The following is a 13479-nucleotide window of genomic DNA, read 5'->3' as shown; positions in this document are numbered from 1 at the left end:
AAAAATAAATTAGGTACCACGATCCAAAATTATGGACAACGGCATACCATGCAACCTCACTAACTATCGAATATACAACTTGGCATAGTCATCGGCACTATAGGAAGTCTTAACCAGTAGGAAGTGAGCCGACTTAGTCACTTTATCAATAACTACCCAAATAGAATCATGACACTTCCGGGTATGAGGCAAATCTACTACAAAATCCATATTCATATCTTCCACTTCCAAGTAGGGATTTCAATGTCTTGATGTAGAACTCTCAGCCTTTGATATTCGGACTTCACTTGTTGGCAATTCAGACATTCAGACACGAACCTTGATATGTCCTTCTTCATGCCATTCTACCAATAGAGCTCCTTTAAGTCTCGGTATATTTTTGTCGAACCGAGATGAATGGAGTATGAAGAATTATGAGCCTCCCTAAAAATCAAACTCCTTAGGCCATCCACATACGGAACACATAATCGACCTTGGTAGTATAACACCCTATCTCTCTCTTGGGAAAAGACCTCCACCTTCTTTTCCTTCACCAACTTCTTTAAATCAAAAAACATTGGGTCAAGATCTTGCTTTGACTTAACATCCACCACCAAAGAGGATTCGGACCCATTTTGAACAACCATACCACCATTATCGGTACCACACAACTTCATCCCTAGTCTAGCCAACTACTGAACATCTTTTACCAAATCCTTTTTCCCTTCATCAACATGGGCCACACTCCCCATAGACACTCTACTAAGTGCATCGGGAACCACATTGGCTTTACTCGGATGATAATGCACACTCATGTCATAGTCCTTAAGGAGTTCTAGTCACCTCCTTTGCCTTAGATTAAGGTCTTTTTGGGTGAACACATATTGAAGACTTTTATGATCGGTATATACATCCACATGGACCTCTTAGAGGTAATGCCGCTAAATCTTCAAAGAAAAAACAATGATTGCCAATTCAAGATCATGGGTAGGGTAGTTATGCTCATGCACCTTCAATTGCCTAGAAGTGTAGGCTATGACCTTGCTATTTTGCAATCAATTTTTGATGCATCACAATAAATCAAAAACCCTTCTAATACTTTTAGTAGAGTCAAAATAGGAGCGGATCTAAGTTGATCTTTCAAGGTTTGGAAACTCTTTTCATACTTATCTGTTCATATGAATTTTGCTTTTTTTTGGTCAATTTCGTCATAGGAAATGGAAGAAAACCCTTAGACAAACCTTCTATAGTTCCCAAATAGACCCAAGAAGCTCCTAATGTACGAAGGAGACAATGGTCGAGGCCAACTCTTGACGGACTCCATTTTCTTAGAATCAACCTTGATCCCATCGATGAACACTACGTGGCCAAGAAATGCCACCTCCTGCAACCCAAATTCATACTTACTAAATTTGAAAACCAATTGCCTATCCCTCAGCATTTGAAGTACAATCCTCAAGTGATTTTTATGTTCTTCCTCACCCCGAGAGTAAATCAAAATATCATCAATGAAGACTATAACAAATGCATTAAGGTAGGGCTTGAACACTCTATTAATTAGGTCTATAAACACCGCTGGCGCATTTGTCAACTCGAAACTCATCACTACAAACTCAAAGTGACCATACCTTATCTGGAATTCCATTTTGGGAATGTTACACTCTCTCACCCTTAGTCGGTGATAGCCGGACTGAAGGTCGATCTTGGAGAAGTTACTTGTCCCTTACATTTGATCAAAAAGGTCATCTATTCTAGGGATCGAGTACTTATTCTTAATAGTCACCTTATTTAGTTACCGATATTCTATACACATTTGAAGCACGGGAGCACCCCACGGAGAAATACTTAGCCTTATGAACCCCTTTTCTAACAAGTCTTTTATAATTGTTCCTTTAACTCTTTCAATTCTATTGGGGCCATTCGAGGAATAAGGATAGGTTAGGTATTAGGGAGGAGATCAATACCAAGATCAACTTCTCTTTTGGGAGAAAAACCGGTAAGGTCATTGGGAAAGACATTGGGGAAATCATTGACTCTGGAAACTGACTCAAGAGGAGGAATTTTAGAGTCGACATCCCTAAACCTCACCATGTGGTAGATACAACCCTTAGAAATCATTTTTTGGGCCATAAGATAGGAAATAAACTTACCCTTGACTACCGAATCACAGCCCTCCCATTCAAGAATGGACTCATTTGGAAATTAGAACTTGACTTGACAAGTCCTACAACCTATGGAAGCATAAAATACATGTAACAAATCCATAACATCAAAATCTACCATGTCAAGCTCAATGAGATCACAAGGAATAACTTTATACAAGATAGACATGGGACAAACCCTATAGACCTTTCTAGCAATAACAGACTCACCAATAGGGGTAGACACCAAATAAGGCTTTAATAAAATTTCAGGTGACACATCAAACCTATTTGATAAGAATGGAGTAGCAAATGACAAGTTTGCACCGGGATCCAATAATGCATATACATCAAAAGTAAAGACCTTTAACATACCGATAACAATATTTGGTGCTTCCTCAACCTCTTGCCTCCCATGCAGTGCACAGAAATGATTGGTGCATTGGATACCTCCTTGAGCTTGTTGGCCATGAGAAACTTGGCCTTGAGGCCTACCACCACCACTACCTCTACAATCCCAAACATGATGACCTAGCTTGCCGCATTTAAAACACGCGTTTAAGCCCGCCAATCACTCCCTTTTATGGGTCTTCCCACACTTTCTACATGGGGGAAAAATTGGGTACGAATGTTATCTCTTGGGACCATTGAGTTGGGACTTTTGTTCTTGTTGAACTTGGGAGGAGGAGTATTTGTGGAACCTTGTCCCACAAATCGTTGACCACTTTGGCCTTTGCTATTGCTACCATAACTAGACCTTTAAAGGTTGAAACCTCTACCATCCCACAAATCATATGCACGATTCATTCAGAAAATATAAATTGAGAACATTCATGGTGGAACATAGTTTCTCTGGTCCTCTTCTTTCCCAATAACTTAGACTCAATTCACTATTTTCATCTAAGGGTCACATACCCCATATTTGTAACACACACTACTCATGAGATAATATCTTAATCTCTTGCATACGACATGCCAGGCCTACTAGATCAAACATTAAAACTAGTACTATCACATACTGCTCTCATACTATGCCAACTTACGACTACTAGGTGAAATTAAGAAACATTTTCCTACTAAGACCTCATGACAAGTAATCGATCCTCGTCTCACTGTCAGTCTAATTATAATTTATCACCTCGTCTCCTTTCATAACTTAAGTAATATTTACCCATTAATTACACCTCATTGCCTAGTTATATTCATATCCCTCTAAATAACATGGGGCTCTTTCTTCAAAATCAGCCTAGCTTAGATCAATCATATAATGACTGTTTCTCCCTTAACATAAACTCCTCTCTTGGTTCGAGTGTACTCTAACTTATCCTAACTAACAACTCTTCGTCTACCTTTTGTCATGAAAGTTAGATGATACTTATTACTCTTTAGTCAAAATCAAAAGAGACTTCACTTATGACCCCATCACCTACGTTATAGATACATAACTCTAGTTACATGCCTCAATCAACTACCCTTCTCACTATTTGGTTTCTACAACTCTAAATCCATCTTTATAGCTATAGGATAGTTCTACCAATTATAGCTTATAATACCTCAAATCACATTCTCTCGGGCGGTAACACTAAGCAATTTGGGATATAACTTCCCTCTCAAAGATGATATCTGAAGAAAGATTTAAGAAAGAGAGTATGGGAGTATATCTTGCTTTGTCTCAATGCACGATTCAAGTGAATAAGAGTGCATTCTTTCGAATAAATAGACTTAAGCACACTAATCATCTCCTCTTAAGCCTGATACTCTCTGGATATTTTATCTGAAAGTAACTCATCAATAAAAATATGATCTTTACTATTCCAACCACCTTGAGTATAAGGGGTAGTTGGATGGATTTGAGCAATGCACGAATTAGAAGGGGACTTTTATAGAGTTAAACTCTATTGAACGACCTCAGAATATGAAAGAAGTAAAATAATTCCTAATATCTTATAGCCTTCTTATTATAAGTGCAGTGCACGATACACCCATAAGAAATACTCTATTGACATGACTTCACAGACACCCTAGGACTCTTGAACTCAATGCTCTGATACCAAGCTTGTCAAGCCTCGAGAGGGTACCCTAGGTATGGCCGACACTCGAAGATTATTGCTAGCCCTAAGTGAACCACTTGGTCCAATCACAATAGTGGAAGACTTAATATAACTCAAAATAAAGAGTATTTTAAACAAAAATCTTATATAAGTAAATATCATCTCATAAAAATATAGTTTTCAAAATAGACTCAAGTTAGATGTCAACAACTCCAATCTATGCAATCCTTCAACCGAGTGAAAATGGGGCCGACACAAGCCCAGCTACCTCAAAAGAAACTACTCATAAGTAATGATAGAAATAAATTTGATTCCTCTGAAAGTAAGGAGGTCTCACCACTATCAAGAAGGGAAATCCTCAACAAAGTACCTGTTGATGATCTCTAGCACCTATATCTGCATCATGAAATGATGCAGGCCAAATGGAGTTAGTACATGAAATATAGAGTATGTAATATAGTTGAAAGGAAAAGAGGTTAACAATACTCAACTCGACTCAATAATAAACTCAATAGGTATGCATATTAGAATTTAGCAATGTTTTTCAAATTGACTCAATCCTCAACAGTCTCAATCAAACCAATCATATCATGAACGATCATATCCTATTGGGGAGTTTCTCTTACCAACAACCATCACTTATGAGATGGTGATATAAAATGAAGCGATGTCATTGCCACATCCATCCAATACTTTGCCAAGGTAAGGGAAAAATCACTATCATTGGATCCACAATCAATCAAGTCCTCTTTTTGGACCAAGAGGTTTAACCTCCATCTTACACTGGCTACGTATTTTATGGCTTCAAATTATTACTTACTCTTATCCAATTTTGTGCTTAATACTCCATCAAGACTCAGCATAATCATGTTCTTTCAGTAAAGTATGCTTTCCAAATCATTCACATCTCATGAAAACTCTTTCTCAATTTCAATCAAACATGCTTGACCCTCATATTTATTTAGACTCAATAATATATATATATATATAATATTATTTCAAATTGTTTTCTTTATATATGCATAAAATTCATCATCTTTACTAAAAAATATGTATGTAAAAGTCATGATCATCAGATATATGAAACTCAATAGAAGAAAAATTAACTCATTTGGAATTTAAGAAACTAGGCTATACTCAACTCAACTCTTTAACAATAGAATTTAGATGTAGGGAACGTGGATGAACTCAATCCAAATCTATGATTAGCCTTACATACCTGAAAGATTAATATTACAATCGAAACTCAAAAAATAATAGCTTTTTTGAAGGAAACCTTTGATCTTGAAACCTCAACACTTGATCTTGAGAAAAGAAACTTTTTTATGAAGTTTCTGAGTGGAAGACCATGGGAAAACTTTGGGTGAAGGGATTCTCTTTGATTCTTGATTTTTTTTGACTTGAAAGCCTTAGGGATCTTGATGAAGAAGAGGAATCCTAGGTTAGTTTTGAGAGATTTTCTTGAGACTAGATTGTTTAGATTGATGATTATGAGAGGAAAACTAGTTAGTTGGACGATATACTTAATTAAAATACTACAAAATGACTTAGAATAGGGACAAAAAGCTCAAGAAAGGACCAAAAGAGCCCTAGAAGATATGTAGGAATTTCTGAGAATTTTACTTCTACGACTCGTAAAAAATGCTGTTGGTCGTAGAGTTGAGTCATAACTATTTATAATCTGGCAGCCTCTAGTAAAATGATCATAATTTTTTACTCCGAACTCAAAGTTAGCAAACTTGATAGAATTGGAAATAGGACTGAACGAACTTTTATTTGATAGGTTATGGACCATCTAATTCTTTATATTCTAGTACATATAATCGTTTGAAGTTCACCCAAGTAAAATTTTTTACTTTGTGCTAGAGGATCCTTATGACCTTAATTCATCTCCAAATCTATTATCACACAAAATAATTAACCTCTACACATGCACACAATTATGAATCATCTGGTACAACCCCATACACATATGAAGGATGGCTCGATCTTAGCTTAATTTTTTTTGGGGTGTTATAGGACCATTGATTGAGATATGGGTCATAGGTGAAGCTCATATCTCACTTCATGACTTAGTTAAATCTAAGTTCCTTTAACCTATTTAATGTATGGCTTCTATGGCGCGTAAGAGACTCAGAAACTTAAAAACCTCCAAGTGTATAGGACGAAGGGACCCTATGATCCGTAGAAGGTTCTACGGACCATAGAAGGTCCCATAGATCAAGTCTTGAAGAACCAAGATCAAACCTTTTGTGAGGCCCTAATAGTTAAAAAGTTAGAATTTTGAGTTAAAAAGGGGAATAATGAAAAATGGGGGACTAGAGCTCAAATATGGTGCTTGGAGACTCGCCAAGTGGGTTGGGTGACTCACCATTTAACCTATGAGCTCACCAAATTGAGTTGGGAGAAAGGTTCAGGTTTCAAGAATTTTTGGCGAGTTACAAGTCAAGTTGGTGACTCGCCTAAATCAGATTGGCCAGCTAAAAACCTTGACCTTTTGTTCAGAGGATTTGATAGGGTTGGAGGAAATTGGGCTAGGGGAGGATCAAGATAGAGACTCATCGACCAGGAAGGTGAGATACGTCGAGCTCGCCAATTATATCATAGATCTTCTCCCATTAACACCTGAGGTTATTCTTTAATGGTATTTTTTCCCATGAACATCAGAGATCTTCCTTAAGGGTATTATTGTCCATTTTGATTTATTTAATTCCCAGACTATGTCGTTTTAAGCCTAATTACTAAAGCTATAACTACCCAAACCCTTTGAATTCCCCTCATTCACTCCTCAATCCTTACTTATGATATTTCTCTCTCTGAAATATTCTTTCGAGGGTTTCATCTTCAAAATAAGTTTGGGTTCAAGTAATTTTAAGTTCAAGCCTCCATAATCACTGCATCTAGGGCTTAATAGATGAAGGTATGTGGGAATTCATTCATGTATCCTTCCATCCAAGAAGTTCCAAAAGTTTTCTTTAAATTTCTTTTATAAATTCTCCTTCTAAACCCTAGTTTTCATGATTTTTGCATTGAACCATGTTACATGCTTTGCAAAGTATGCTTTTAAAGATTTATGATCATGATGTATGAAGGATTTATATAAATGAACAATGAATGATGATGAATTATAAGATCTCGGAAGTTGGAAAGTCAAAAAATAAGATTCAAAAGAGAAAATTTTTGAAAATTTAACTTTTGGCACCAAGTGATGATCACGAAGACCATCACAGGCCGTGTTCCCTACTATGGTTTGTGGTATTCTTCTGTGGTGGAAGTTCAAAGTGTCAAACTCTACAGGGAGAGGTCCACGACATTTACCATAAAACGTGGTGAGCACCACGAGCCGTGGTGACCCTTAGAGAACCTCAGATTTTACTCCAAGTCAAGGACCACATCCACACCACTATGGGACATATTGCCCTTTATGGACCGTATTGGGTCTCATAGTGGCATCCCTTTCAAAACCATTTTAACTTAATTTGAAGTCCATCACCAAGACTGTAATAAGGGATATTTTGGTCATTCTCTATATTTCATAAATTAATGTGGACGGTTTTTGGGACTAGATTCTTACCTATTAACTTACTCAAGTACCCTTATTCCTCTCATTCTCACTTAATTCCCCAAAATCCAAAATCCTCTCTCCCAAGTTTCCTCTCAAGAATCTTTTTCTCCCTGAAGCAATTCAAAGGATTTATTCAAGGTCAAGCACCCATTCTCTTCAATTTTAGAGCTCACCAAGGTCAAGGTATGTGGGACTTTATCCATGGGTACCTTTCACCCATCGAATCTAACAGATTTCTTCTCAAATTCTCTTATAATTTCTTTAATTAAAAGCCCTAGTTTCATGATCTTCATTGGGTCTTCTCAGTTATGTTATGTACCAAATGCTATTAGCCTAATTATGCATAATTCACATCATATTGCATGATTTCAAGTTGAATTTCAATAAACCATGCTATATGCTAGTTTCCAGTATGATTTATGAGTTATAATCATGATTTTAAAGTTATTTAAAAGAGTGAGGCTAATCCGTAACATCAACTGCAAAAGAATGAGGTTCAAGTTGATGAATAGGACAAGACCGCAATACATCTCCATCATCATTCTCCCCTAGGGATGATTAATTAGGTTAAGGAAAATATGAGGCAACCCTATTAAAGAGAGCATTAAGGATACATCGACTCTCTTGGATTTTACGTCATAACATATATATACCCGGACTGAGCATATCTATGAATGAGTTTAAAGATGATTTATGCCAAGAAGTTTATGAATGATGATTCTATGATGTTTTATGCAAGTTAATGATATGGTAAGTTAAATCCCTAATTATGTTTTATGAATAAAGATATGGAATGATCGAATGCCCACGCCCATATTACATGCGTTACATGATACATGAGCTATTCTTATGTTATTTTATAAAGATGGATTGATATCTATTATTATCTTTCCTATGATGTTTATGATCATGTTTTATGAGAGTTCCGTTAGGATATTTTCTAAGCACCGAGAGGACTTTTAGGTTGGGTTCGGTCTGGTATGCTGTTGAAGCTACCCAAAGGAATCCTAGTAGAAGCCTTTTATTCTGAAACTATATTGTCCGTGTAGGCTTGTAGGTAACAATATGGCAAAACTAGTGGATCCACATAGCATAGTTAGATGAGTTACTAATGGAGTATGACCTGGCAAGGTAGATTCCCCTATCTTGATGTAGGAGTCATTAGATTCCATGTAATAACTTGCTTGATCTTATATGTCTGTTAATGGTCCTATCCCGTACCAGTTTTAGTTAGGTTATGAGTTCTTATCATTCTGAGGTTTTGATGCATTGACTAATGAGTTAAATATTTTAATATTTTTATGACTTTATTCATGTTTTAAAGATATTGGTCTTCCATTCCATGATTCATATTGATTATGTCCTATGTTTATTATTCATGCATTTTTCACATACTTAGAGCATTTCATGTACTAATGCATACTTTTTCCTACATTGTATCATAATGTAAGGTCTGATGATCATGCTCATCCTCATTTTGCTCATGGATAGTGATTGCTATTAACTTATTATTAGTGATTCCTCACAGTTCGAGGACATGACACTTATTTCATATTTGATAGTAATTACTTCATTACTTTTATATTGTCTATTTGAATGAACAAGTGACTAATGCAGAGTTCCGAGCCGCTTTTTAGATGCTAGCCCAAGTATGACTACTCAAGTGAACCAACGAGTAGTTGTTCCTCCCAATGTATCCACTCCATCTTTAAGGCTTAGAGACTTCATGAGGATGATTCCTCCCGATTTTCATGGATCTAAGATTGATGAGGAGCCCCAAGCTTTGTTGATGAATTGTACAAAATTGTTGAAATTATGGGAGTGTCTTCAAAGAAGAAGGCGGATTTGGAGGCCTACCAACTCAAAGATGTCGCTCAAGTATGGTACAACCAATGGAAAGCCGAAAGGGTTAAAGAGGGTCCCATAGGTTGGAAAAATTTCAAAGTTGCATTTCTCGACTACTTCTTCCCATTTGAGTTAAGGGAAATGAAGGTGTTGGAATTAATCAACCTGAAGCAATGAAACATGAGTGTGAGGGAGTATTCCCTGAAGTTTACAACGTTTTCCAAGTACTCTCCTTCTTTGTAGACGATCCTCATGCCCAAATGAGCATGTTTATTTTGGGAGTGTTGAACTTGGTTGTTATACCCCATAATTTTGTACCTTGGAAGGTTCCTAAGTTACTTAAGCTTCTTAAGTTTCTTGGAGATTCTTAAAGCTCTTGAGCTTCTTAAAAGTTAACATGTGAGCCGGATAATCTATAACGCTAAACAATAACTCTAAAGAAGGGAGAATGCGATACCCCATAGTAGAGAAGATTAAAAATAGAGTTATAAGAATCCGGAAGAAGTTGGAGACCAAATGATGAGTCGTAGGACACGACTTATTTAGGTAAGCTACCAACTTGGAAATCTTACATACTTAAGCTACTGGAGTACATACCAAGCTTACGTAGCAAGGATTACATAGGTTCATAAAGTAAGACGAGATTACGAACCCACGAGGGGAAAAAAAAGCTTGCCACGTGGCAGAATGAGAGAGTTCCATGTGGATATAGCTGGAGAAAGGGTGGTGGACCCCCTCCCCCACATGCCATGTGGCAGCGTGTGATTAGAGGAAAAGGGTGTATTGGCCCTATGAGGGCTTGACATGTGTCACCACTTAGGGCTTGACATATTTCACCTCCTAAAGTAGCCTCTATATATATAATTTATGACTTTTATGGTCATATTTATCCTATAAGTTTCATTCTTATCTCCAAAAGTTAAGAAAATTCTAGAGAAAAGAAGAGAAGAGAAACTTAAGCTAGAGAGAAGAAAGAGCTACGGTTTTGAGAGGAAAAAAAGGTAAGTTCTCCGATTCTATTTCATGAATTAATTATATGGGGTATACCATGAAGGTATGAAGGTGTTGGTAATGTAAATGTATGGTTTGTAGTAGCCCCAAATGGGCAACAAACATCCACGAAGTTTCAGTCGCGCTAGAAGAGCTTCTGAGGTGAGTTTTGGCGAGTTTCGGACAAGGTAAGGCTTTCCCTTTCAAGTTGAAGTTTATGATGTTGTTATGCGGTATATTACATGTATTAAATGAGGCTGGAAGTGGAAAAATTACATTACTTAGCATTACTTTCATGTTAAATAGGTCAAGGAGATAACGAGGTGAGCTGGGTTACAATTTATCCCAAAAAAGGTATGTGAAGCTTTCTCTTGGCATGTCTTAACCTTAAGTGATTGATATACGAAATTTGGGTATAAATCCATTCATATAACCCCAAGTATTACTCATAAATCTTATTCACTTCTCGATGGTAGAATTCCTATACTAGTTGAGTTATTGCCTCTCAAGGCTTTTATATGATGGAGAGTAGTAAATGTTCAAAGTTATCTCCTTTCTCTTGGCATGTTTTGGCATAAGTACCTAGAGCTACCTTTATTTCCTCTTGATATGTATTTCACATAAGTGTGGTGCTATGATGGTAAGGTAATACAATAATAAGGTTATGATACAGAGCCCATGATGGGACGGGTATGATATATGTAATGATGACTCCTTGAGGAAAAGTAGACACTAGGTAGAGCTTATTCTTTCTCTTTCTTTGGCATGTCCTAGTTGTAAGTAAAATGTGATACGATCTATGGGATAACTCCACTTTTAAGTCCTAAATATAATCTGTATCTCTTATTCACTTCTGAATGTCAAACTCTTGTAGTAAGTTGAACTACTTTCCTTGAACTCTATAGGTTGAGAAGTACTGAATGCACAAGCTCCTAGTCCTAAGGACTATGTGACGATGGGTATCCCTGATTCTATGAATTATTAGTATTACTTTAGAACATGTCTAGTTTCCCCGAGTTCCAAAGTTATATAAGCTTCAATGGCATTTAGAAGGCACTCGAGATGGCTACACTACTATTCTGGTCCTCAGATGATAGCTTAATATTCTTACATTGTCGAGTCTCTGATAATGATTTAGATTATATATAGTTACTTACTACTTTATTCATGTATACTATAATACATCTTTCACCGAGTCCCATAAAGGGCCGAGTACAGTATATGATGATTATGACACCGAGTCCCATAAAGGGCCGAGTATGGTATATTATGATTATGACACCAAGTCCCATAAAGGGCCGAGTATGGTATATGAAGATTATGACACCGACTTCCATAAAAGGCAGGTACGGTATATGATGATATGATGATACCGAGTCCCATTAAGGGCCGGTTGTGGTATATGATAATGTGATGACACCGAGTCCCATAAAGGGTCGGGTATGGTATATTTATGCAATGATATATATGATGATGTGGATTAGACCGAACGTTCCTCGAAATTACTATATGATATGTGGATCGGACCGAACGTTCCTCGGCATTACTATATGATACATGGATCTTACCGAATGTTCCTCGGCATTACTATATGATATATGGATCAGGATGTCATTCATCGACATTATTATATGATGTGCGGATTAGGCCGTACGTTCCTCGTCATGTACTTACTATATACATAGATGGGGCTATACGTTCCACAATGCTAATAATATATATGTGCCTATGATGGAAGAATGATGTAGATGGTAAACCAAGTCCCCTAATAGGCCGGTCATAGTACGTGATGGTAATATGTATGACTTTCTTATATACGATACAAGTACGATAAATGGTTAAATGTTATACTTGCCCCCGCATCCCTACTCTAACTGTAATTTCCTTATGATGTCTATGCTTTACATACTCAGTACATATGTTGAATTGACCTCCCTTTCTCGGAGGGGGGGGGGGGCTACATTTATGCCAGTAGATACAGATACACATTTTGGGGATCCATCAGTGTAGGAGTTCCACTTAGCAGTTCAGAAGTACTCTATTGTGTCGGAGCTTAGTTTTGGTATTAACCCTCAATGTATATATATTTATTTGTTCACGGGTACGGCGGGGACCCTGTCCCGCCTTATGTTACTGTACTTACTCTTAGAGATCTGTGGACATGTATATGGATTGTGTATGGGTTGTATATACATGTATGTACCGTGGTACCTATGACAAGCGTCGCTGGCTTATATGTTATCCTGCCTGTTGATGTGCTATAACTTAAACAGGGGACACATTTACTTACAGATAACAGAGATATACGCGAGTTCCCAGTTCGGGCACCCGTCATGGCCTACGGGGTTGGGTTGTGATAAAAGTTATATCAGAGCTATTTGGTCTTCATAATGTCTACAGACCGTGTCTAATAGAGTCTTATTTATCAATGTGTTGTGCACCACATCTATAAATAGGAGGTTACTAGACATTTAGGATATTATCTTCCTTTCTTGTCTTAGATCGTGTGATAGAGCCTATCCATATGATATGAAATTCCTTTCTCTAACCTTTGGTTTTAGTTGAAGAACGACATCGACAGAAGAAAATGACGAATGATATTGGAAGCTATCAAGTATACAGGTAAGTAAGGGTATGAAGGAGGCATTTTGGATAAGGTAAGAAGACTGGAATATGATTGAAATATGAAGTCAAAAGTTGAAGGGAAAAGTAGTCAGAAAAGTGTAACGAGTGCAGTTCGAATTGGACATATGAGGTAAGTCCATTATTTTATATTGTTGTTGATATTGGGCGCCCTATGTGGCAGTGATATGAATATATATATAGTGGCCTTGTGAGGCATTGTTGCTATGATATGATGCGGATGTATATATACGTCGACCTTACATGGCATTGTTGGTATTTCCTG

Source organism: Solanum dulcamara, chromosome 5 (assembly GCF_947179165.1).
Source record: "Solanum dulcamara chromosome 5, daSolDulc1.2, whole genome shotgun sequence".
Taxonomy (NCBI): domain Eukaryota; kingdom Viridiplantae; phylum Streptophyta; class Magnoliopsida; order Solanales; family Solanaceae; genus Solanum; species Solanum dulcamara.
The sequence above is the reverse complement of the archived record's forward strand: the minus strand, read 5'-3'. Positions refer to the sequence as shown.